The sequence below is a fragment of the Diadema setosum genome, chromosome 3 (assembly GCF_964275005.1).
Source record: "Diadema setosum chromosome 3, eeDiaSeto1, whole genome shotgun sequence".
Taxonomy (NCBI): domain Eukaryota; kingdom Metazoa; phylum Echinodermata; class Echinoidea; order Diadematoida; family Diadematidae; genus Diadema; species Diadema setosum.
In genome coordinates this window covers 15,601,900-15,624,945 of record NC_092687.1, presented here as the reverse complement: position 1 = coordinate 15,624,945, position 23,046 = coordinate 15,601,900, and the positions used below count along the sequence as shown (strand labels likewise).

General features: G+C 37.0%; 1 long non-coding RNA gene across 1 annotated transcript; it reads left to right on the top strand.

Annotated features, from left to right (window-relative positions):
* The first annotated feature begins 326 nt into the window (after window positions 1-326).
* Window positions 327-3,656, top strand: LOC140226215 (uncharacterized). The gene is made up of 3 exons (XR_011900915.1): window positions 327-475; window positions 2,792-2,889; window positions 3,330-3,656. It is a non-coding gene; the product is annotated as an uncharacterized lncRNA (long non-coding RNA).
* The last annotated feature ends 19,390 nt before the right edge of the window (window positions 3,657-23,046 follow it).

Below are 23,046 nucleotides of genomic sequence, written 5' to 3'. Positions count from 1 at the left end.
ATCGTTCAAAATTCTGACCCAAATATATGTATATAGTATATATATATCGTCGGCGTTACCACGAACCGACGCTATTTCGATTTTGGTCAAAATTTTCAAAATCGAGATATTGGTACCAAATGAAAGTGCTTTCAAAACTCTACCAAATCCCAAAATTTTAGATCACAAAATTAATTATTCTTAATTTTATCAAAGAAAGAAAAAAACGACGGTACTCGAAATATCGAGAAATTGAGAAAAAGGGGTTTCACGAACCGACGCAGTAAAGATACGCCGGTTCGTGAAACCCGAATTGCTAGGGTGAAGAGCAATGCGGGTTTCACGAACCGTCGCAGTTGCATTATTTTGAGCTTTGTTCAACTTACTGGCCTAGAATTAGGTTTTGGCCCTAATCCAGATCTCAGAGTGAGAACCAAACCATCGGAAAGATGAATGACGACCTAAGCCAGCCCAATGTCCACGAGTGAAGTGAATGGTAAGCTATAATCCTATTAAAATCATGCTCAAAATAACAGTTTCAGTTGGACTACCATAACCATTAATTGCGGTAGAGTGTAGTCCCATGTATTCAATCGCGTGATGCTTATGAAGCCTAGTCTGTAAACGCCATCCAATTTCAAATTAGATCCCAAATCATATTATTTATAGTTTCTTTTCAACTTATGTCGTTACTTCTGAGACTACTGAGTACTGTAGTCGTAACGTCTGTGTGCAAGACATGCAAGATGTCAAAGTCTCGAAGACACTCATGGCTATGCCTTGACTTGAGTTGAAAATGAAATCATGAGATTGACAAAGTAGGCCTACTAAACTAAAAAAAAGTAAAAAGTCTAAAAGTAAAACTCAAAGGAAGAGTAAAGAATAAAGTTAGACATGTTAGACTTTAACTTTCAAGTTTAACTATTAAGTCTAAGTTAAGACTTTACTTGTAATGCCAGTTACTAAAATTAAGATCAGCTGAAGTCTAAGACCAAGTCAAATTAACACAGAGTCTATAGTCTAGCTCTAGATCTACATCTAGACTAGTGGTAATAGTAGGTAGAGTCCACCAATTTTTCCCCCCAATTTTTACTGGTCCATTCCTGAAAAAGTTACTGGTCAGTGTCCAACAGTGATTTTTCCTGGTCAGGGACCGTCGGACCAGTGCCAGTGTGCAGCGTTGGTGTAGATGTCATCTATGACAGTATGTGGTCTAGTGATACTACCTATGACCTAACGCTAAACACTACGAGTAGTACTCTACAGGTTAGGTGGCTTTCCTGTACAGTGCAGTGTTATAGTATACTTGTGAATTCAGCCCTAGTACCGTACTGTGTGTAGATATGTGACATTATGTCTAATGTTAGTTCGAGTGGAGTACCTTTGAAGCACAGCGGTGGGGCTTTTTTTCCCTAAAACTTGTGAATGCGGCCCAACCAAATGGCGTTTACATATTCACGCGTGATTGATAGTGATACAGTAGCGCTGTCGATTTCCACAGCATCCATACATAATCTTTTGTCCTTTCTTCTTTCCTTTTTTCCCTTTGTTCTTTCACCCTTTTTATTCTTGGAATCGAAGGACTTCTAAGAAATGTCCCTCGACTGATTTAACCAGGACTCTTGAGTCCTGGTAAACCTAACCTAACCGAGTAACCGTTAACATTTGTTAGGCCTAACATAACAGTAACACTGACTTAGCCCTGTATTGACTTTGTCTTTGGCCGACTTACTGAGATGGCGAGTCTAACTCTTTAACGTTAGTCTAAACGTAGTCGTTAGATCTGTCAGTGTCAGTGTCACCGGCTTTTGTATATGGTGCCATCTCTAACGTACGTTAACAAGTTGATGTTAGTTATCTATGTCAACTTACTGAGTCAGTAATAGTGGTACTGTCATCCTGTTGGATATCGCCGCAATATCATCCGTGACGTGTTAATTTCGTGTCACAAAGACAAAAGTTGCCAAGATCTAATAGTATTAGATGTCTAGATCTAGATGTAGTCTAGATCTATAATATAAATTTTGTGAACTACTGGTAACTTAAAAGTGAAAGGTCTAGACTTCACTTAGGCTATAATTAGACCAGACATTCATGAGGCAAAGGCCTATTTAGTAGATCTATTCTTATTCTATTTTAACGTCAATTCCTACTAACTCGCCACGTGTTATTTCTAAGGCCAAGGACTTCCGGGTTAGTGATTTTTTTTTTTCATAAATACCAAACAGCAGACGTGTTTCCTTTGCATTCTTGTGCAGACTTCATGAAAATATGTGCAGTATCAAAGAAATATGATGCACATGACAATGCCAGTGTTTTATAGGTGAATGGTTAATACCTTTAAAAGCTGAATGATAATGTAGAGTCTAGGTCTAATTAAGATATACAGTCTCTGATAAGAAACAGGTTTGATTGTCATAGACTGTTTCCCAAATGCAGGTACATGTAGTAATATTCAGCTATTTCAATGCAATGCCTTGTTTACAAATACATAGATTTATATTCATGTGAATGATAATTCAATTTCTACATGAGACATACCAAGTGCTAAACATAATATCTTGCATCAGTAAAATGTGTAAATGAAGAGACAATTTGAATATGCATCAAATACGAACAGCAGCATTTTTTGACATTCTTTGATCCTGCATAGGCCTACCATTTTGTTTTATGTTTAATATAAATAGAGCAAAATAATTTCAACTTCAGTTTTGTTGGCTGATTTTTTTTTTCTTCTCAAAATTAAAGTTGTATCTTGTCCCATGATGTTTGATTTTAATCAAAAGTTCTTAATTTCTTTCTTTTCTTTCAGATGACTGGTGCCATGTAGTAGCGAAGAACTGGACTGTCTCAGAAAAGAAAAGGAAAAGTACAGGGTCGTGTACATCACCAACGGATGTGAATACAATGGTAATGAAGAGTCTAGGTCTTATTAAGATGTTAAAGTCTCTGATAATAAACAAGTTTAATTGTCGTAGACTCTTTCCCAAATGCAATTAGTAATATTCAGCTTTTTCAAAGCAATGCCTTGTTTACAATGACATGCAGATTTATTCATGTGAATAATAATTTAAATTCTACATGAGACTTACTAAGTGCTAGACATAAGATCTTGCATCATTAAAATATGTAAAAGGCGAGACAATTTGAATATGCATCAAAAACAGCAGTATTTTTTTGACATTCTTTGATCCTGTATACCGTTTTGTTTTATGTTTAATATAAATAGAGCAAAATAATTTCAACTACAGTTTAGTTGGCTGATTTCTTTTTCTCAAAATGAAAGTTGTATCTTGTATCATGATGTTTGATTTTAATCGAAAGTTCTTAATTTCTGTCTTTTCTTTCAGATGACTGATGCCATGCAGTAGCGAAGAGCTGGACTGTTTCAGAGAAGAAGAAAAAAGTACAGCATCGTGCTGATCATCAAGGAATGTGAATACAATGGCTTAGGAAAGAAGACAATCTACAGATAGGATAGAAGGGAGAAATTGGGATGAAGGGCGACAACATAAGGACGGTATATCTACAGTGAAATGTGATTGTAAAGTGGAAACATGAAAGGAGATCCTAAGATTGAAGGTGAAAACAATGCATTCCATTCTGTGATGTCGTAATTACAATTTTGCTACACTTTAATAACACTACAGAGAGACATTTATATCAAGGAAAGCTTCATGTGGATGTGGAACGTTAGATTTTTTTTGAGTGTTCATTGGTATGTATTTCATGATAATAAATCTTGAAGGTTTTGTGTGGTAATCATAACCTTGTGATAAATCTTGATAGATTTCTAAGTGCACATTGGCAATATTTAGATGATGCTGTAATCAGATTAAGTTCTATTCTCCTTTATTCTTTTATTTATTATTTTGTTGTCTTCAACCCACTTTGAATGTGTCACGTATGATTCTAATAAACATGGGAACATGCACTCCATGTAAATGATAGGACTTATAACAAATTGACATAATTATTCAACCATCACTAGACAGTTCTGTTATAAGATGTTCTTTATCTAACTAAAATTGTAAATTATGATACGTGTATGTTCCCATGCAAACTCACAACAAAATACAGAAATTTGATTTCTTTTAATAATAATTCATTATGTCTCTAAATTTACAATTAAAGAAAGTGATTGCAATAAGGATGTCAAACATCGTGTATTAAAATAATAGATTATTCATTTGTCTCCATCCGTAGTAACGCACGCAACTGCAGTGTGCAGTTTGTAGGCTGCTGTGAAAAAAAAAAATCACAGGCAGCCCAAGCAGGATTCGAACCCACGACCTCTGGATTACTAGACCAGCGTCATAACCACTAGACCACCAGAGTGCCCTGGCGCTACCTTTACACATGAATAATTAAGTATAGAAGGGCTTGGGGGCGCTTCGAAGTTTACTGCTCTTATTAAATATGTACATGTCATTTGCAACTCAACTAAAGATGATTAAACACACTGAAATTCTTACTTTAAATGATATGTGTGGCGCTCCGTCGGAATGAGTCAAAAGTCGCAAAAAATGAAATCGTAGTTATGCCTATAAGTGAATTCTACAGACTCTAAGCTTTACACTGATATGTAATACAACTCATTTCGACATCCCTATAGATCATAAAAACGAATATTAACCACGTTTGTTATGTCAGTTGATTTTCTAAATAACGGAGAAAATCGCTCTCAAAGTTCAGGCTATGTTCATGCTCACAACCTGTTTCTTTCACGGGACGAAACAATACAACTGTCCTGCTTAGCGACGGCGTTTACGCTCCATCGCACGCACTACCGTATAAGGCGATAGCTTGGGTATGTAAGATAATCAACCAATCGCAGGACAGGTCTATCATGAACGATTCTGACCAATACGGCAGCCCGAATGTAAACTTCGGCGCGTTTGTGTCCGTGCCGCTGCCGCCGCATGAATGAGTCGGTACGCGTTGTGTGTCGGCTGCGTTGTGGTTTGCCGCAATTTTTAACTCACAAACAATAGGAAACAGTAGAAAGAAAAGAATGCACGCAATGCGTCTTACGAGAAGCGTCTTTTAGCGAGGGCGTTGATCGCTTCCATTCTCCTCCCATACATGTTGTTGTCAATGGAAACTAAAGAGGATGCGTTTAGCAAGTACCAATACCTAAATAGAACCTGAGAACCTATTGTAGGCGGGGACGCAATGCGTCTTACGAGAAGCGTCTTTTAGCGAGGGCGTTCATCGCTTCCATTCTCCTCCCATGTTGTTGTCAATGGAAACTAAAGAGGATGCGTTTAGCAAGTACCAATACCTATTAAATAGAACCTGAGAACCTATTCTAAGCGGGGGTTCAAAAGACAGCATCGGTAGAAAAAGTCAATGAAGTTGATTAACGATAGTCGTCTTTTGAGATCGTGTTCTTTGCGTGTACTTAAAACCCTCAAATTACGCACATGGTCGTAATGTTGCAGAGCATCAAAAACTGCTTTCGCGTCTTTTCTGCTGCAGCTGTATACAGCCGTAACATTATGAATTCCCGCCATATTAAAGGCACATTTCCTTTATAGGCGTTGCGTGCACAGTAATTATCGCTTATCAGAAGTATCAGAAGTATCAGAAGCAAAGATTGATGTAGGCTTGACAGCTTCACGTTGGGTTTACAATGATTCTCAGTCACTTTTCTAATAGCATAGCATATAAAAAACAATTAACTTGTAGCTTAAGCGGATCTTTTTTTTAACATCACATGTGCAGTTACAATCTTTCTGCGTTTGAGAAGTGGATCATAAATAATAATACTGAAAAATATCGGAATTAATACTTAGGCCTTCTTCACTTCGTTTTGTATTCACAAACCTTATCAGAAAAAAAAAATGATTGCCTGATTACTTTCGGGTAAAGGAACTACCGGAAAGGAACCGCATTTAATTTTCTTGTTAACGAACCTAAGCTAATAGCAAACCATATTTCATTGTGTGATTAATGAACCTTCAGAATAATCAATTGTATTACCCCCCTCCCCCAAGGAAAAAAAAAAAGCATTTCAATGTCATGCGTTGTCAATAGCGATAAAAGGCCCGTTTTTATTTCGTAGTGTGTCTCAGTACTCCTGTGCTTATTTCTAAGGATGTGCCTCTCTTAATGATTGCGATTGATGTTCAACTATTTCTTTCACGCGAGCTTGAACAGGAAGAAGCTAAAATTCAGGCAAGGGGACGAGTTTTCTTCCATGAGATGCAATCATTAAGACACATCTATTCACGAAAGTTGTGTGATTGCTTATGTGCTAAAGAATTGTGTCCATTACATGAATCAGGCACTATACAAAACGGTTGAAATCTACTGAAAGTCGAACTTCGTTCTGTTTTTTGTTTTTTGTTCAATTTCATTTCAATTTTAAGGGGGGGGTAGACTAGAAATTAGTTTGTCTATACTGGCAGGAGACATTACAGTTTTCCAGTACATGCTCTGCATTTAAACAGTCGCCATATTTTCGTGGTCAGAATCAGATAATGGACACGTGATATATTATAAAAATGAAAATAGAAAACAACGAACACGCCATATGTACAAACATTATGAACTTCAATGAATTAAACTTACCTGTGATATTCTGCATAAAAAACAAGCACGCCGATTAAATGATTTAATATAATTAATAGAGCACACAGCGATATAATGCATGGCAGATCAAATCAAGTTCAATTGGTGAGAAAGCTAAATGAAGTTAAAAAGTTGACTTCTTTTCGTTTCTCTTTCAATTCATGAAAACAGAATTATATTGTATGTCTATTGAAGAGGATTGTCTCTGTTGCGAACGATCGCCATATATAGCACTGTTAGTCTCCTGCGCAAATCCGAATCCCTAAATACTTTAATTTTTGCTTGATAATGTAATAACCCTGCTCATAATTTCATAAAGGACTCGCAAATTCAAAGTTTCAAACCGTATACTAAAACATTATATTGTATACGGTGTATTTCAAAAAACATTTTGAATGCGTTGCGTGTTTGCATGTTAATAGCACCAATCTGCCTTTTATTTTCCGTATACGTAAAGCGCACAGAAACGTAACCAAATGTTACAAAATACAGTGAAATGCATTGTACGGCGTGGTACTATCATTAGAAGTATATCCCATTCCTTTTTACTTTTATTTGCTTGAACCAAACCATGTGTCATTTTCGTAGCGACATCACTAGGAATTAGAATGTATGAAGATAATCGTTACTCATTTTTTTTTTTGCGCTACTATTATAGCATTTACATTTTCCAACTTTTATTGACATGCAGTACTATGTTACTGTATTGTTACGATTACGAATGTTGGTTATGAATTCAAAAGCCTGGTTTATTAATCGAACTACAAAGGTAATAGCTGTTTTGAAAGTAGTTCGATACAAGTTCAAAACGCGATCGAAGTCATTGTCATAGGGGGAACTGATAGCTCTAGAAAACTTGTTTAGGCTAGTAAAGATTGCCGTATAGGCAATCTTTGTAGAAATTTTTGACTTAGGCCGTCTTTTGAGTATTTTGAGAAATTTAATGAAGAATTATTTGTTTTGATTATGTCAAGAATTAGTTTGAACTATGAGAATAAAAAGGCGCGGTTACCCAAACAATGTCGTAGTTCGATTAGACAGTCATGATGGGTAAAGTGAATTCATGACTTGACTAATCCTTACTGAATTGATGATCACTTCTGTAAACCATCAGTTATGTCTTGTAATCGTAGTCAAAATTCTTTTGAGCGATGAGACGAAAACCAACAAACAAAATGCCGTGTATCATCGCTCGAGATTCCAACATTTGGCGTCACCCGACCAACAATAAGTGACAAATCAAATGGAATATTATGTTGTGGGATAGCAGACTGTGTTACGATTTTTAAATGTTTCGAGCAATTGTTAAAAAAAAAAGAGAGAAAATGAGGCAAAGTTCAAGAAATTAGAAAAAAGCACGTAAATGCAGGCGATCATGTTTGATAATCATAGTAAGAGATTACAATCGGCCGTGCGGATGTATATGATTGCCTTATTTACATGTCTGATTTCTGTAAACTATGTGATATTTAAATTTAAGTTCCCTTCCCTCCTTGATAGAAGTTTTGTTGGGTTTTCGCTATAGGCATTTATTAGGAAACGCTGTAAAAACGACAACAAATGCCTACTATACATCAAGAGATGACCTATACATACATGAAACACAAGAAAAAATCTCTACGTTCTGATATAAATCAACTGCTTGTTTGTTTGTTTGTTTGTTTGTTTATTTGTTTGTTTGTTTTGAATTACCATGGTCTTTGTCGGGGGAAAGATGAAGAAAAGTAGTAGAATGTATCACTCTCAAATCCGGATGATTGCGATAAGTGTGTATCCCCGCCCTTTCTATACAGGTAAACGATTTAAGCTTGGTATGCTATTATAAAAGCGTGCATGTGTCACGCGGAAGAACTGATTCCGTGATCACTTTTAGCCTTTCATAAAATTCATGTTTTAAGATGGTAACGATAGCTTGTAGGAGATAGAGTAAGTTAGCGTCACTGACTGTGGTTCTGAACACAAAAGGAGACTGAAAAATTCCTTTACAAATTAGCAGACATAATGCCGATCCTCCAACACTGTTGCTCCATTCCGTCATTGATTCTGCTATTATGGCGAAGAAAGAATACTGGTTGCGTGATTATCCACCCCTTGATAGCAGGAAGTTTACCTTTCATTGTTTAAGGCTTCGTTGATGCGGGGTTTACTCGGATACAAGGCGTGAACATTGCCGTCCGAGTTCTTTCATTCGAAATTCCTCAGAATACGCAATTCAATGGGCAATTAGCGCTGCTACTTGGCAAAGCTGTTAGCCAACCCAATTGTCCCAATTCTTTGCAGACTTGACCTCTCACATGTCAGCTACACGCAATACACGGCAAACAGCTTTCATTACAAACATTCTGATAAAAAAACAAAACAAAATGAAGAAGCACACTTTTGAGTAGCGACACAGCTTTCTGTCCCTTTCTCAAATAGGTCCTACTTCTAAAAAAAATACACAGATGACTAGAGTCAGAATATCCTCCAAAGGGAACACGAGCTATCTGGGCATTAATAATGTTTGTCTTCCTATTTCTCTCCATGCCGTCACGGCCCAAACCATCATAAGTAATAAGGCAATAAGTTTCATTAACAAGGGAAATAATAGTACGCATTACATACATTTGGCGAATTATCACACAAATTGTCGACTTTATAAAAACGAGAATAATTGACAACTTAGGCCATACTATATCTCCAGAGATGAACTTTAAACAGCAAGTCACATACCAGGGAACGAAAGTTATGATTACTAAGTATTTGAACAAATTCATTAATGAGGCCAATTAATAACCGTTGTAAAAGTACACACACGCATAAAAAAGGTTTCGAGTTCGATATGTGATCATTGTATTAGCTCATAGATAAAGTATCATAAATTTTGCGTGATCGTTCGTTGGAATAATTTTTTTCAGTGCGATTTGTGCGTCATGTCAATCACCACTCATTGAAATGGAGTGCATGTATCAAACGAAACTCGCTGGTCATGCAATCAATAGCCTTGGTCAGCTCACTATTATTGCGTAATTCTATAGCCCTCGCCGCTTGGCCGCCGACGCCGCCGCGCGCACCATGCTTTGTTTTGTCTTCAAAGGGGTCAAGAGCAATGCCTCATTAGCATACACCCTAGCAACGGAGGCGGAGTCTCGATCTGGCAAGAACAATAGGTGCGAAACGCAACGCAAAGGCGAGCGTTCGAAAAAAATGTAACCGAAAAAAATTGTCTCAGAAAAACGGTGATTTGGGACACTTGTACTCGTTTTCACACGCTGAAATTTTCTGTACAAACAGATAAAACATAAAGGAATCAAAATCCGTCATAAAAAAATTTCGACCCGAGTAGTGCTTCCCCTTCATTTTCGGCTCATTACGGGAAAACTCCCCGTGCGACTTATGACTCATTTTGTCGGAGCGCCACACATATTCATAATCTGTGTTTTTTTTCTTTAATAGCTTGGGATGTACACTTTATACACTGTATCGGTCTACATTTCGCCTACAATATGGAATTCTTTACTTCGAGACGTTTGTTTTTAACAAACAAAAAATTAAGAGTCCTTTAAAGGTGCTGTAAAACAGTGGTGTTTGTTTGTTTGTTTTTTGGTGGGGGGGGGAGGGGAGTCAAATTAGCCTTGGCCCCTCTCCGCCGTCTTTTTTTTTTTCCTTTAGCTGCATATTTTTTAGTCATCACATGAAAATTCGTCTGCATCCACCCCGTAGTTTTGCTGATGACCTTTCTTTTTAATTATTTTAGCCACACACAATTTTGGCTGAATTTCCCCAACCCTCTTGTGAATTTGCTAGTACATGTACTAAAACACATTCTCAGAATGTGTTTATAGTACTGGTGGATTAAGGATTCACAGGGAGGGGGGGGGGGGTCGGCCAAAATTTCTCTTTTCTCATAATACAAGCCTTTGGGGCGAAAGGCTGATATTATGGGCTTTCTACACACATTTTTAGATGCTAATTATTGGTTAACATGAGCATGATCATTTATGTTGTGATTAATTTGTTTCCTTATATATGTATGACTTCTATTAGAGACTTAATTGGCTTGGCACTCCTTACATCGACCTATTTTAGACACCCATTTCCCTCTCTCGTGCTTTTTCTCTACTGTCCTGTGAATAGTGTAACTACATGTACATGCAGTACCTCTTCTCTTTTGTATGATATACATCAAGTTTTTATCTGAGCATATGGGTGTTGCAGCACTCTCAAGCTTCATGCATATGCAGCAACATCTTTGTGTGGTCATATACATACATGTAGTTATGCTTGATATATTAATTTGAGAATGTTATTCTTTCTCTTGTATATGTTCCGTCCGCACTCTATAGATGTAAATGTACGATGTAAGATTTGGTGTGCATGTTCGAACTGTGTTCCTCTTTTTGTGAACACACAAGAACTGATATAATAATGAACTTGAATTACACATATTCTTGAATCTTGATTCCATCTACATTTGCCATTGGATATGTATTGATTTATGGAGCTCTTCCTCAATTGTTATCCTTCCCATTGTCATTACTCATCTCTGAATAATTCAAATTTGATATTTTATTGAGGACCTATGTTTCTTCGATTACATAATGTACCTCTTCAATATATTGCTGCAAAAGGCATAATAAAACATGACCATTATTATATATTTAAAATGAAGCTTGAAATTCTGATAGTGTTGATTGTCATGTATTTTTAGGAGTTTATCAGTTTCGAAGAGTGCATGCAGGATGAGTTTATGTCTTTATATGATCAGGTGCAGCTATCATAGAATCTGTTGAGCAGGAAAGAGAAAGATGGAAAATGAGGAATTATGAGTGAATTCGCATGCGAGCCAAATGACAATAATGACACTGATAAAAATTGTGACAAAGTAAATGTCACAAATATGTGGAATAATAAGAAATAAAGAAATTAATATATTATTTCAGAGAAAGAAATAACAGAGTGCATGCATGAGTATGAAAGATGAGTAAATACAAGTAATTATTACTGACTGTCACTTCTTTTTCCCAAGATTTAGCGGTATCCTTCATCTTAGAACAAACATTCATAATTATTATGAAAGAAGTGAACTGAATTTGAATTAAAAATAATGTGAAAAAATGAAAAAGTAAGTTAATTAAGTTAAAAAAAAACAGTAAAAAGTAAAAAAATATGAAACACAGTATACCGAATACATGTATTACCATAGATGTCCAAATGCAAAAGTGTTAAATAATAATATATCGACAAAAAAGGGGGGGGGCAAAGAAATCTTTGGAACGATCAACCACAGCTATAATAACAATACATGCGTGTACTAAATGAAGATGAAAACAATGACAACACTCTTTTTAGAACAATTAAGAGAAACTGGCTTGTATTATCATCTTAATTATCACTAAATGTATTGTAATCATCACAACAATCATTACATGACAATTAATTTCAATTAATAAGGTTATTGTTGATAAGCAGGTATAGCCCTAATAGTATTTGTATGTAAACACATACGAAAATGAAATAGCGACGGTTCGTAAATACACGCGTATTGCACGTTACCTATTGTACAGGCCCTACAGCGCGGGTCTCACGAACCGGCGTAATACAACTTACGTCGGTTCGTGGGACCCGCGCTTAAGTACATAACCTATGGTGCGCGCAAGAAACGATGGATTTACGAACCGACGCAGTGAGTTTGAAGACAGAAATATCGTAAATTTTTTGAATTCACACTAAAATTACACTATGGATAGGAAGAATAACTTCCACTCTCATCACCCTGTCAAAATTTTCACACACAAGACAGGAAAAATCATTGAAAACGTTATCTAAAACTTGTGAGATCTTTAAACGCGATTTTCTCAGAACTGCATTTTCGCTCAAAAACGAAATAGCGTCGGTTCGTGGTAACGCCGACGATATATATATATATATATATACATATATACATATATATATATACATATATATATACATATATATATATATATACATATATATATACCATTAGGTATTGATAAAAGACTGTCAATTAACATTTAACTTGGTCTGATCATATGCACCGAGTTCACTCAACAATATAAAGAAATATCGGAAACATATATTTCGAATACTTTATAATGCTATCGTATTACCCCATATCACCTACCGTTATATTGTAGAGGGAAATTATAATATAAGCAGAATAAAGTCCATATTAAAAAAAAAGCAGTGAAACTTATTACTGGTTGTCACTATTTGGCACAAATGTGCTTCTAGATTTAAAGACAGCAGTTTTAGGTATGGATATACTAACAATCACTTGCCTAAAATGTTTAAAGATATGTATTTCAAATCTTTTAGTATCCTCTTATAATTATCTTATCCATTATGCAATACATGTTCAGATTATCATGTGGAAAATCCAAAACTTATTATGGCGCAAAAGTCAATATATGGAAGTCACTGATTGATTATCTAAGACGCAGTTCTTCGTTACAAAGTTTTAAGGACGTTCCTCAGTTGAATTTGTGCGCATCCTAGCTGCGCAGGTTGGCAGTGACGTAACAAAGAGCGTAGAAGCGCACGCACGAGAGATGAGCTGAGATAGCAGAGCTGAGCAGCTGGTAGTAGATCGCGCTCGAGTGTGGTACGCACAAATACCCGACAGTTCCCCACGCGGCCACGCTGTGCGGCCTCGCTCGGTTCGCGTGCCGACTGTACGCGTTACAATCTGTATGACCTCTGTAATACGAAAAGTTCAGCGGTCCGAGCCGCATAATATACATGGTTATGTTAGCAAAACACTGATCGACAGAATCGGGAAGCTTGGAAGTGGATCTGTGCTGTTTCCATTTTCGATCTATAGATCTGTTTTGTGACATGCAGTTTATTATTTTTTCATCAATGTGGTCAGGCGGAGTGCTAAGGTACCTAGGGCCTAGTCGGGGACTATAGTCTACTAGACTAGGTATTACAACAACAACAACAACAACATCAACATCAACATCAACATCAACATCAACAACAACAACAACAACAACAACAAAACAAACATATATGACACAAATTTCATCTTTAGGTCTAACAACTAAAACAATCTGAGTATCTAAACTTGTCATTACTTATACAAAGTTCTGTTTGTTTGTTTTTTATCTTTGGTTACAAAAATACATAAAATAAAAAAAAAAATCACGAAAACATTACCAAACAAGTATTTATCATTTTCACCATTCAGAAATTAATTTGTGATTACCATATCTGGTGCAACAAAAGGAGAATCAAAGAATTTTTTTTCGGCGGGCGGGGGGGGGGGGGGGGGGGGAGGGGTACTCAGAAGGTGCATCTCCATAGTTTACAATACGCACTTTACTAACCACTGCAAGAACCAACACATGCAATCTCCAATCAACGTCATTATATTTAGATTTGTTTCTCCATCGGAGGACCGTCAGACTAATGCTAAAACTCTCATTTCCTTACATTTAATATTCTTTGTCCATTGTCAATTTCTGCACATTCTTCTACAGTAAGTGGGTAAAACAAACAAAAAAGCACGTCAATGTGGAGTTTTCCAAGCTTGCGTCCACATAATAATCATTATGGCTGTGTAAGGGAAATAATATAAAACGTACAAGGACCTTCCTTTTTGAATATTTTTTTCGCTATATCACTGCAATTGTGACACGTTTTTTTTTTTTTTTTGTTATCTGTTTAAAAGAAAGTAGGGTTTTGAGTGAACTGCATGAGATCCACCCGTTCTATAGCAAGGTATATGCCTGCATTAATTCCTGGCCAAATTTGGGGGTCTTACGATGATTTTTGTCGCGAGAGGCTCTGCTAGCACTAAAACGAGCACATTTACCCCTTATTTTTACAATTGTTCTGCGTTAAGTAACCCTTCCTTCTACAATTTGATGAAGTTTCGTAAAAATGACATAGGTTTTGAATGCGTGGCATTCATGAACCCCACGTAATCAGGGCATCCACAATGGGTTTATAACCAGATTTTGGGTTTCTAGGATGATTTCTATCATATGGGGGTGCTGCCAGCACAAAAACTAGCACATCAACCTCCACTTTTTATTGTTTTTCTGGAATAAGTAAGCCTTCGCCTTCAATTTGGTCAAGTTTCGTGAAAATGACACGGTTTTTGAATGTACAGCATAAGTTTTATGAACCCACCCTGCCAAGGCATCCCTGCATAGCTTCCTGACCAGATTTCGGGGGCTTACGATGACATTTCTATCATATGGGGGTGCTGCCAGCACAAAAATGAGCACATGAACCCCCACTTTTTCTTGTTTTTCTGGAATTATGAAGGCTTCTCCCACAATTTGGTCAAGTTTCGTAAAAATGACATGGGTTTTGAATATACAGCATAAGTTTAATGAACTTTGTCCTTTAGCTCACCCCCAGCAGAAAATGTCAATGAAAAGGATTTGAGAGATTTCGGTGTTTTCTGCTGCGTGAGCACGTTCCTCGCTCAAGAATACTGAGAAAGTCCCTAACTTTAAAACCTTTTCCTCGTTTTGGGTACCTTTTTCTGCAATTCTTGCAAATATGGAGGAAAAAAACTTGGATTTTGGAAGAATTATGGGGATTTAAGTTTGTCATTGCAGATTTTGTTGCCAATCATGGTCTTGCTCCTAGAACGCTATCATTTTGGTACAGGACGGCATATTAGTCACATTCTTCAAAGTCCCGTAGAAGAAAAACAAGAACATCACATATTTGAGCTTCGGATGGGTCAAAGTTACTGTATGGAAAGTTTGAAAAAAATGACATGACTTAACTTTAACTGACAAACGTCCTTAAATCGTCCTATTCAAAAGAAAAAAAATCCGCAATGTACACTCAGCAAAAAAAGAAAGAAATGTAATTTAATTGGCTATTACGCTCATAGGTTAATTAAAAAGAAAAATTTACGCATGAGTGGCCACATTCGTTTTTGTTCTCCAAGGCACAAAATTAAAAATAGCACAAATTGACATGTTCTCTTTCATTTACATATGCCCTTCACGATAACAATGACAACAAAAGACCAGTTTAACACAATGAGAGACGTGAATGAAATAGGAAAAATAAGTTTTTGTTCTCTTTATCTATCTATTACCTCAAAGAAAAACAAAAAAAAAAAATCAAAAATGAAAAAATAAGAATTTTCTGTCAAGTCAAACTTCAAATGACATAGGGAATAAAAAGCATAAAGATGGTTAAATGAGCAGAATTTCTTTATTTATTTCATTTAAGCTAGTGATTTAAAATCCATGTGGCATTTTCAAGAACCATACTTTTTTTACAATTTTCTAATTTGAAAAAAACCCTCAAATTTGTATAATTTTTGTTGATTATTACTTCTTCTCTTATTTCATTTGAATTTAGATTTGACATAAGATGCTTTATTTTCCTCCATTATTTTTAGTCTTCATTGGTCTTTTAGGCTTAAAAGATATCATAGAGATCAAAGGTTTGTTTTCGCAACTTAATTCATGTTTCTTTTTGTGTGAAATTTGTTGTTTGTTCTTATTGTTTTATGGAAGAGCACATAGGCATGAATGACAACTTGATCAGTTTTGCAATTTTTACTTTTGTGCCCTGGAAGAGAAAAAGAATGGTGTTCACTCATACGTTAAGTTTCCATTTTTGTTGACCTACCAGGTTGATAGCCCATTACATTACCTTCAATATGGTATATAATACACTGCTTTCAGCCAAATATTCTATGAGAAATCTAAACTTGAAAAAGCGTTTACTTTCTTTTTTTGCTGAGTGTATAAAGAAATAGGCCCTAATAAGCTCCCAACTCGTGGAAACCGTATACTATCTCTTTTCTTCTTATTACTTCTCTTCTATTCTCTGTACTTTTCCTATTTGGGTATCTGCTATTCTTGTCCCTTTTTCCTTTTTTTTCTTTTTGTATGATTCCACCTTGTGTTGTCCTTTTCGGTCAAGTGACATTTAAAATATTCGAAAGTTTTACGTGATTTATTCTAGAGCCATATGTGTTTGTGTTCTTTTTTTAAATGCACAATTGTTCCAAGGCGTAATGCTTGTAGGCCGGAATCCACGCCAAGGGATTTGCCTTACGATATTGCCAAAAAGTCTCTTCCACCTCTATACTTAAACATTTGTCATCATGAAATATAACTGAGTATCTGAATATAAGAACGACCCAAGTCCATGGAAGACCATTTCGAGCAAACTTAAAAAAACTTCATATTTTTTTTTATTAATCCAATAATATTCTATTTAACTGTGATGGCAAGGCAACATTGTATATACAAATTAGAACACATATTATTATGACAATTAAAATTTGAAGAGTTTGTTCGCAAAAACCGATAAGTCCATTTCTGAAGATTTTGAAGTGCGATCTTAGTCATAAAGTACAAAGTAATACCTTTTAAATGATATATTAGTCACTACATATAAAGGTACATTTTTTAAAGTTATGGTCAAAAGAAGCAAACATTTTTTTTTATTATTATCTTTATTTTTCTTGACCTTTAATCGCAAATATCTCCATTTGGCAAATATGGACTTCTCGGTTTTGGCGAACAAAGTCTTCATTTACATTAACTCTTTACGTGCCACGTTCGCACGTCCGGCTCAGTCGACGGCGTGCCAACTTCGCATATTCTGCTCAACAAACAAAGCCGCCAAAACCGATCGATAAACCGCTAATCCCGCTGTACAATCAAAGCGTTTCTCGCGCTTTCGTTCCTCTCACATACGGCTTGCATTCTATGTGGTGATTGACTATCAAGCGGTGTTCCCAACTAGATTTGCGTGTACATGCTTAGTTTCTGTCACTATTTTATGTGCAAAAGTCATGCCTTTACAGTAATGTAGCAACTGGTAATTCAAAAGAAAATTGAAAATAGAATTGTTATACATTGTATATAGAAGCAAAGTTTGGCATTCCTCTTTAACTTTGCTCACTATTATGTCCAGCTTAACAGAAATTTGTAGAAGCTATACAAATTGAAAAAAAAAATGAATTCTTTCTCAAAGCATGACTACCTTCGTGTCTCAGAATAACGTGGCACACAGGGGGTTTCCACCATGGCACATAAAGAGTTAATTGTGGAGAGGCAATTTTGTGTGATGGACTTGGGTCGTTCTTTGAATCATATACATGATATTCTGCTATAGAGATGAGAGAAGGATGAGAGAGGGCGCTATAATATGAATGTAAGAATGACCCAAGTCCTTCATTCTTACATTTATATAAGATTTAAATCATTCATTTCAGGCACTTCCGGGGGTAATTAGGATTTATCGTTTATACACAAGATGAGTCCGTGCATAAGCTACAATTTCCCATGTCAAACTGAATTTGGCCAAAAATTGGACCTGGCTCGTTCTTATATTCAGGTCTTCAATTATGTACTTTGACATTATTACGTACTGAAACTCCTATTTAAAAATAGGTCCATGACTTGGGAATGTGTTTGATATTGTTAAAACGGAAGACACTTTTTTTTTAAGTACAAGAGAAGCAACAGTTGAAGAGCTCAGTTGCAAAAGGTACTACGTCCATTTTCAATCAAAATCCACTTTTTGGTCTTGGTGTACTCATTTGTAGGACCTCTATTCACCTATACTAACGAAAAGCTGAATTTCCAACCAGAAAGTGATTAAAAATTACATTTAAAAATCAGTTCGGTTGCAAAAGGTACTACATCCACTCCAGTGACATCATCCGGAAACTGACCAATCAGAGAACAGCATTGACTTGACCGTCTACCATTGTTTACTGACGTAATCTGTAAACAATAGATGTTGACCCATCTATAACCGTTTACGCATAATAGATCCCCATCCCCCATGCTCGACGGATCCAGAACATTTGAAGCATGTGAAAATTGATGGAATGGTTATGACCAGTGACAATCATTGATTCAAATATTGGTCAGTAAGAGAGAAGTGGGACATTAGCTGTGCACATTGGTTTGTTATTCTTGTTGCTGAATAGGGCAGGGCATTGTCAATTACCTAGACCCTCTTGACCTTGTATCCCATCCCCATCAACACCATTGCTGGAAGAAATAAATCCGCAAAACATGTCATTACATCACAGTGAATATATCCCTGGTATGTGAAATTTTGGTTTCGAATGGTACTACGTCCAATTTTGGTTTCAAATCGTACTACATCCACAAAAATATAGAAATGATTTATTCATTACAAAAAATGTACGGGTCTAGATTTTTTTATTCATTTATTTATTTATTTATTTTTTTTACAGAGAGTGGTTTTAGTGTTGTATCATAGAGCACTATAATTGGAGGAAATATCATTCTAGTCTGAGCTTGTTGAATATGGTAATCAAAAAATCATGTTTTTCTCAGAACTTGAAATTATGGATGTAGTACCTTTTGAAACCGAACTCTCCAGTTGTGAACGATGCGTCAGAAAAAAAAAAATCGCAAATTGAAGTTGCAGCCATCGCTGGATGAGATGACTGTTACAGTTTTTACATCACTAGGGGCTACGTACAACTTAAAGAAGAGATTTCTAATAAAAAGTACACATTCTCTGGACGTGTAAATTATGATGAAGATAATAGTAATACCCTCTGCTTTCGGAAAGAGGTAATTACGCAGTAAGCCTTCTTTCATTAGGCCCCTATGCTAGAAAAAGGTAGATAATGTTGAATTCCCCTCAAATGTTCTGCATATCGTTGTCCACACCTGACCTCACAAAGTGTTGCAATCTTCTCATCCAGCGACGGCTGCACCGAAACCTCCTCAATGCTTGGTGAAGTGTTTAACATTCCCCCAATTCACACGTATTTGTGGGTTTCAAAAGTTGCATCGTACAGATTCATCGCCTCGAAGTAGAAGGAATTGTTACCATCCACAATTTGACATAATCTTGTTTATCTAAAAGTTTCAATGATATAATGTGCTTCTCATTACCCAGACATGGATTCAGGACCTCTGATGTAGGTGAAGACGGACAGTTGCCCCAGTGGCAGAAGCAATGAGATCTCACTCTTATCTTTCAACAGGACATAAAATCAACCATTATTACAGTGCATACGTTGCCATATACGCGTGAGTATTATATTTTTTATAGTCAATATCCGATATTGTCACTCCTATTTGTCATTTTGTCCCTCTTGCACGTACAAATTGTTTCCCATGACCTAAAATTACTGTTTTTGTTTCTTTTACCAGACTCCCATTTGATTATCCAAACAGTTAGGTACATGCTTTTTTTTTAACAACTCATACTACATTAATTTAAACGGCATATATAAGCTAACTACTCAATCACAGGATAAGTGGAAATTGTTATGTACAATAATTATGACTACTGTCATGTTTATGATGGTTACAAAGGTGACATGAAAGTTTGCAACATTGACCCTGATGCCTTGCGAAATAGCTGACGACCTTGACTGCTGGCAACAAATTGGTGCGGAGAAGAGTCAGAAGAGAAGTGGAGGAAGAGAGAACCGCGAAGACAGCAGAGAAACGAGCACGTCGTAAACAACGAGTAGCCGCTGCTTCTTTCCAGCCGTGTTACTTCGTTGCACAAACAGCACCTCGAGACAAATTCCAGAATTAAGGTCCTGTTGCACCTCTAAGGGCGAGCCTTGCGTGCGACTTGCGAAGAACAATCTTTGCTACCCGGAGGTCCCCACAGATGACCCGCATATGACCCGTACATGACAGTAGCTAGCACGTGTCTCACCCGTAGTCACTCAGATTTGCCCACGCAATTCCTATTTACCCGCAACCAAGTTGAAGGCCGTGTCACACCTTTCCGTGCAAGCTACGCGGGCTTGTTGCAAGGAGGGATTTTCCTGAACGAGAGAGATTTTTTTTTTCCGCGTTCGGACAAGAATTTTTGCCAGTTTCGCACTTGTTTCTTACCTGCTAGACGCGTGCTACTTACCTTCTACTTGCGTGTATTCCATGTGACCTGCGTGAGAGCTTTGAAACCGATCCGTTTTCTGTGATTTCTCTCGACTTACGGGTACTGCGAAGTATCTGTGTTGGAGTTGCCTACAAGGTGCTGTCGGTAAGGGTCTCCTTCTGATGTTCTGCGTGTACTTCTGCAAGCGAACCCCCACGACTCACTCGGAACAAGTTTTGAGAATTCTCAAGGCCTTGTCATACAGTATATGGTGAAGTTTTTCGGCTTGACTTGCGAAGAAACAAATTTGCTACCAGGAGTTCTCCGCAGTTGGTCCGTACCTGACAGTACCTAGCGCGTATCTCGCTTGCAGTTGCCCGGAGGTGCGCACGCAAGTCCGATTTAACCGCAACCAAGTTTTGAGCATGACCAAAACTTATTCCCTTAGCGGCAGCACCTCGCAGGCAACTCCACGCAGGTACTTCGCAGTCGCCGTATGCAGCCAAGATAATGACATTCTGTACGTGGGGCTTCTGCCATTCTTTCAGAGGAATTCCTTCATTGAGTTGTCAACTTCCACGTGTCTGGTACGCAGATCACACAGAATACCCACAAAAAGAACTTTAGTAGAACGCGTCCAACAAGTAAGATACATTCACTGAGTCGCCCAAATCCTCGTCCGCCCTCAAAAATTGTCCGATATCCTGGAAAATCCCTACACACAACAAGCCCGCGTAGCTTATCCGGAAAGGTGTGACAGGGCCTAAACATGGTTTCGGGTAATAGTCCAAGAGCATTAGTTTTAACCTGGACATTTTTGGTAACAAGCTGATTTTTTTCAGGATAGGTCCAGAAAAATGTCTAGAATAACATACTAAAAGTTCTCATAAATCCTCTTTGAGCGTTTTCCGCAATCCAAGATGGCGTCCCAAATGGCCGCCATATCCAGAAATTCTTGTAACTTTTCAACCAGTGAACCAAAATACAAAATCTAAATGTCTAAATATATGTTATTAAGCATGAAGAACTCAATAAAACACATACTAAGAGATGTTGATGCACTCAAGTACTGTAATCCAAGATGGCGTCCAAACTGGCCGCCATTTTCTGAAATTCTTATAACTTTCCAGCCAGGTAACCTAAATACAAAATTCAAATGTCTAGATATATGTTTCGAAGGATGAAGAACTCAGTGAAATACATAATAAGAGTGGTTGAAGCACCCAAGTACTGTAATCCAAGATGGCGTCCAAAATGGCCGCCATTTCCTGATTTTTTTTTTATCATAATTTTGCAAGTAGATTTCAACTGTACACAATTAGAATGCCGAAATATACGTTTTGAGTCTCAGGGAACCAAATAATATATCATAATACTTATTCGGAGATTTTGAAACACAAATAAAGCACATAAGCACTTTCAGAAATCCAAAATGGTGTCCAAAATGGCTGCCATTTCCTGTTTTTCTCATAAGCCTGCAGCTAGGTAACCACGATGCGCACTTAAATGTGTAAATATATATTTTGAGACATAAGGAACCCAACAAAATACTTATTCAGTGATCATGAATCACGTAAGTACGAATAAGACCACGTGAGTTCTTCGCGAAAACCAAATGTTGCCCAAAATGGCCGTCGTTTGTTTATCAAGAGACAAAGATATTCAACATAATGTTCGAGATTCAGCAACTCAGAAGGTCTAGTGGAATCTTTCCCTTAAATGTGCACAACACGGGTATAGGTTCGCTTGGATGCATCCCCCTCCCCTTGTGGAAAGGGGTAGCCTGTACAATCATTATTTTCCAAATATTCATCCTAAAATATATGCACTTTGTCATTGCATTGCGATCATAAAAATGCAAAACGTCCCTCGCTCGTCCCCTTTCCATAGACTTTGTACACTTTTGAGATTAACAAATTTCCGAATATGTCATCAAAAAGTGTGCACTAGATCTTTCACTTACAAAATGCAAAAGTAAGGGTAATTTGTCCTTCCTACAAAACCCTTCCACCGCTCACTTCCCCAGTATAAATTAAATACCCCTTTGATTAACAATTCCCAAATATTCCATCAAATGTGTGTAAAGGATATAATCATTTTCATTTCAATTCAAGTGTACAGTCTCCCTGGAGTTGGAGGGGATTGGGATACTGAGACTATGAATTATCTACTCTTTGAGGATGGACAATCAATGTAACACCAAAGGTGCACTTTGATAGGCCGTTTAATGATCATAGAAATGCAAAACTCCCTCCAGTCGAAAGGGATCCCCCCCAACATCCTCTACTAGCTCATTGCCCTGGATATGCTAGTCTTTATTCTTTATTCTACTTACACTTTTTAATAGAAACGAAAATCATTGTGCGCCATAAAACCCGTAACCTGAAAAAAAAATCCATTTGTGGGAGGGTGCATCACCCCATACACCTCCCCTGCATATTTCCATTAATATATACTTTCTTACTTTTAGGACAAAAGCAAATCTCGGATATTTCACCAAAAGAGTGCGCTAAATCTCTGAATTTCAAATCGGAAAATGCCAAAATCTCCATCGTATGGGAAGGAGTATTCTACCAACACACTTCCCCCTCCCCGACACTTTCCTGAATATACATTTCTTCCAGCGTTAAATAGAAAACAAATATCCGATATTTCACCAAATAG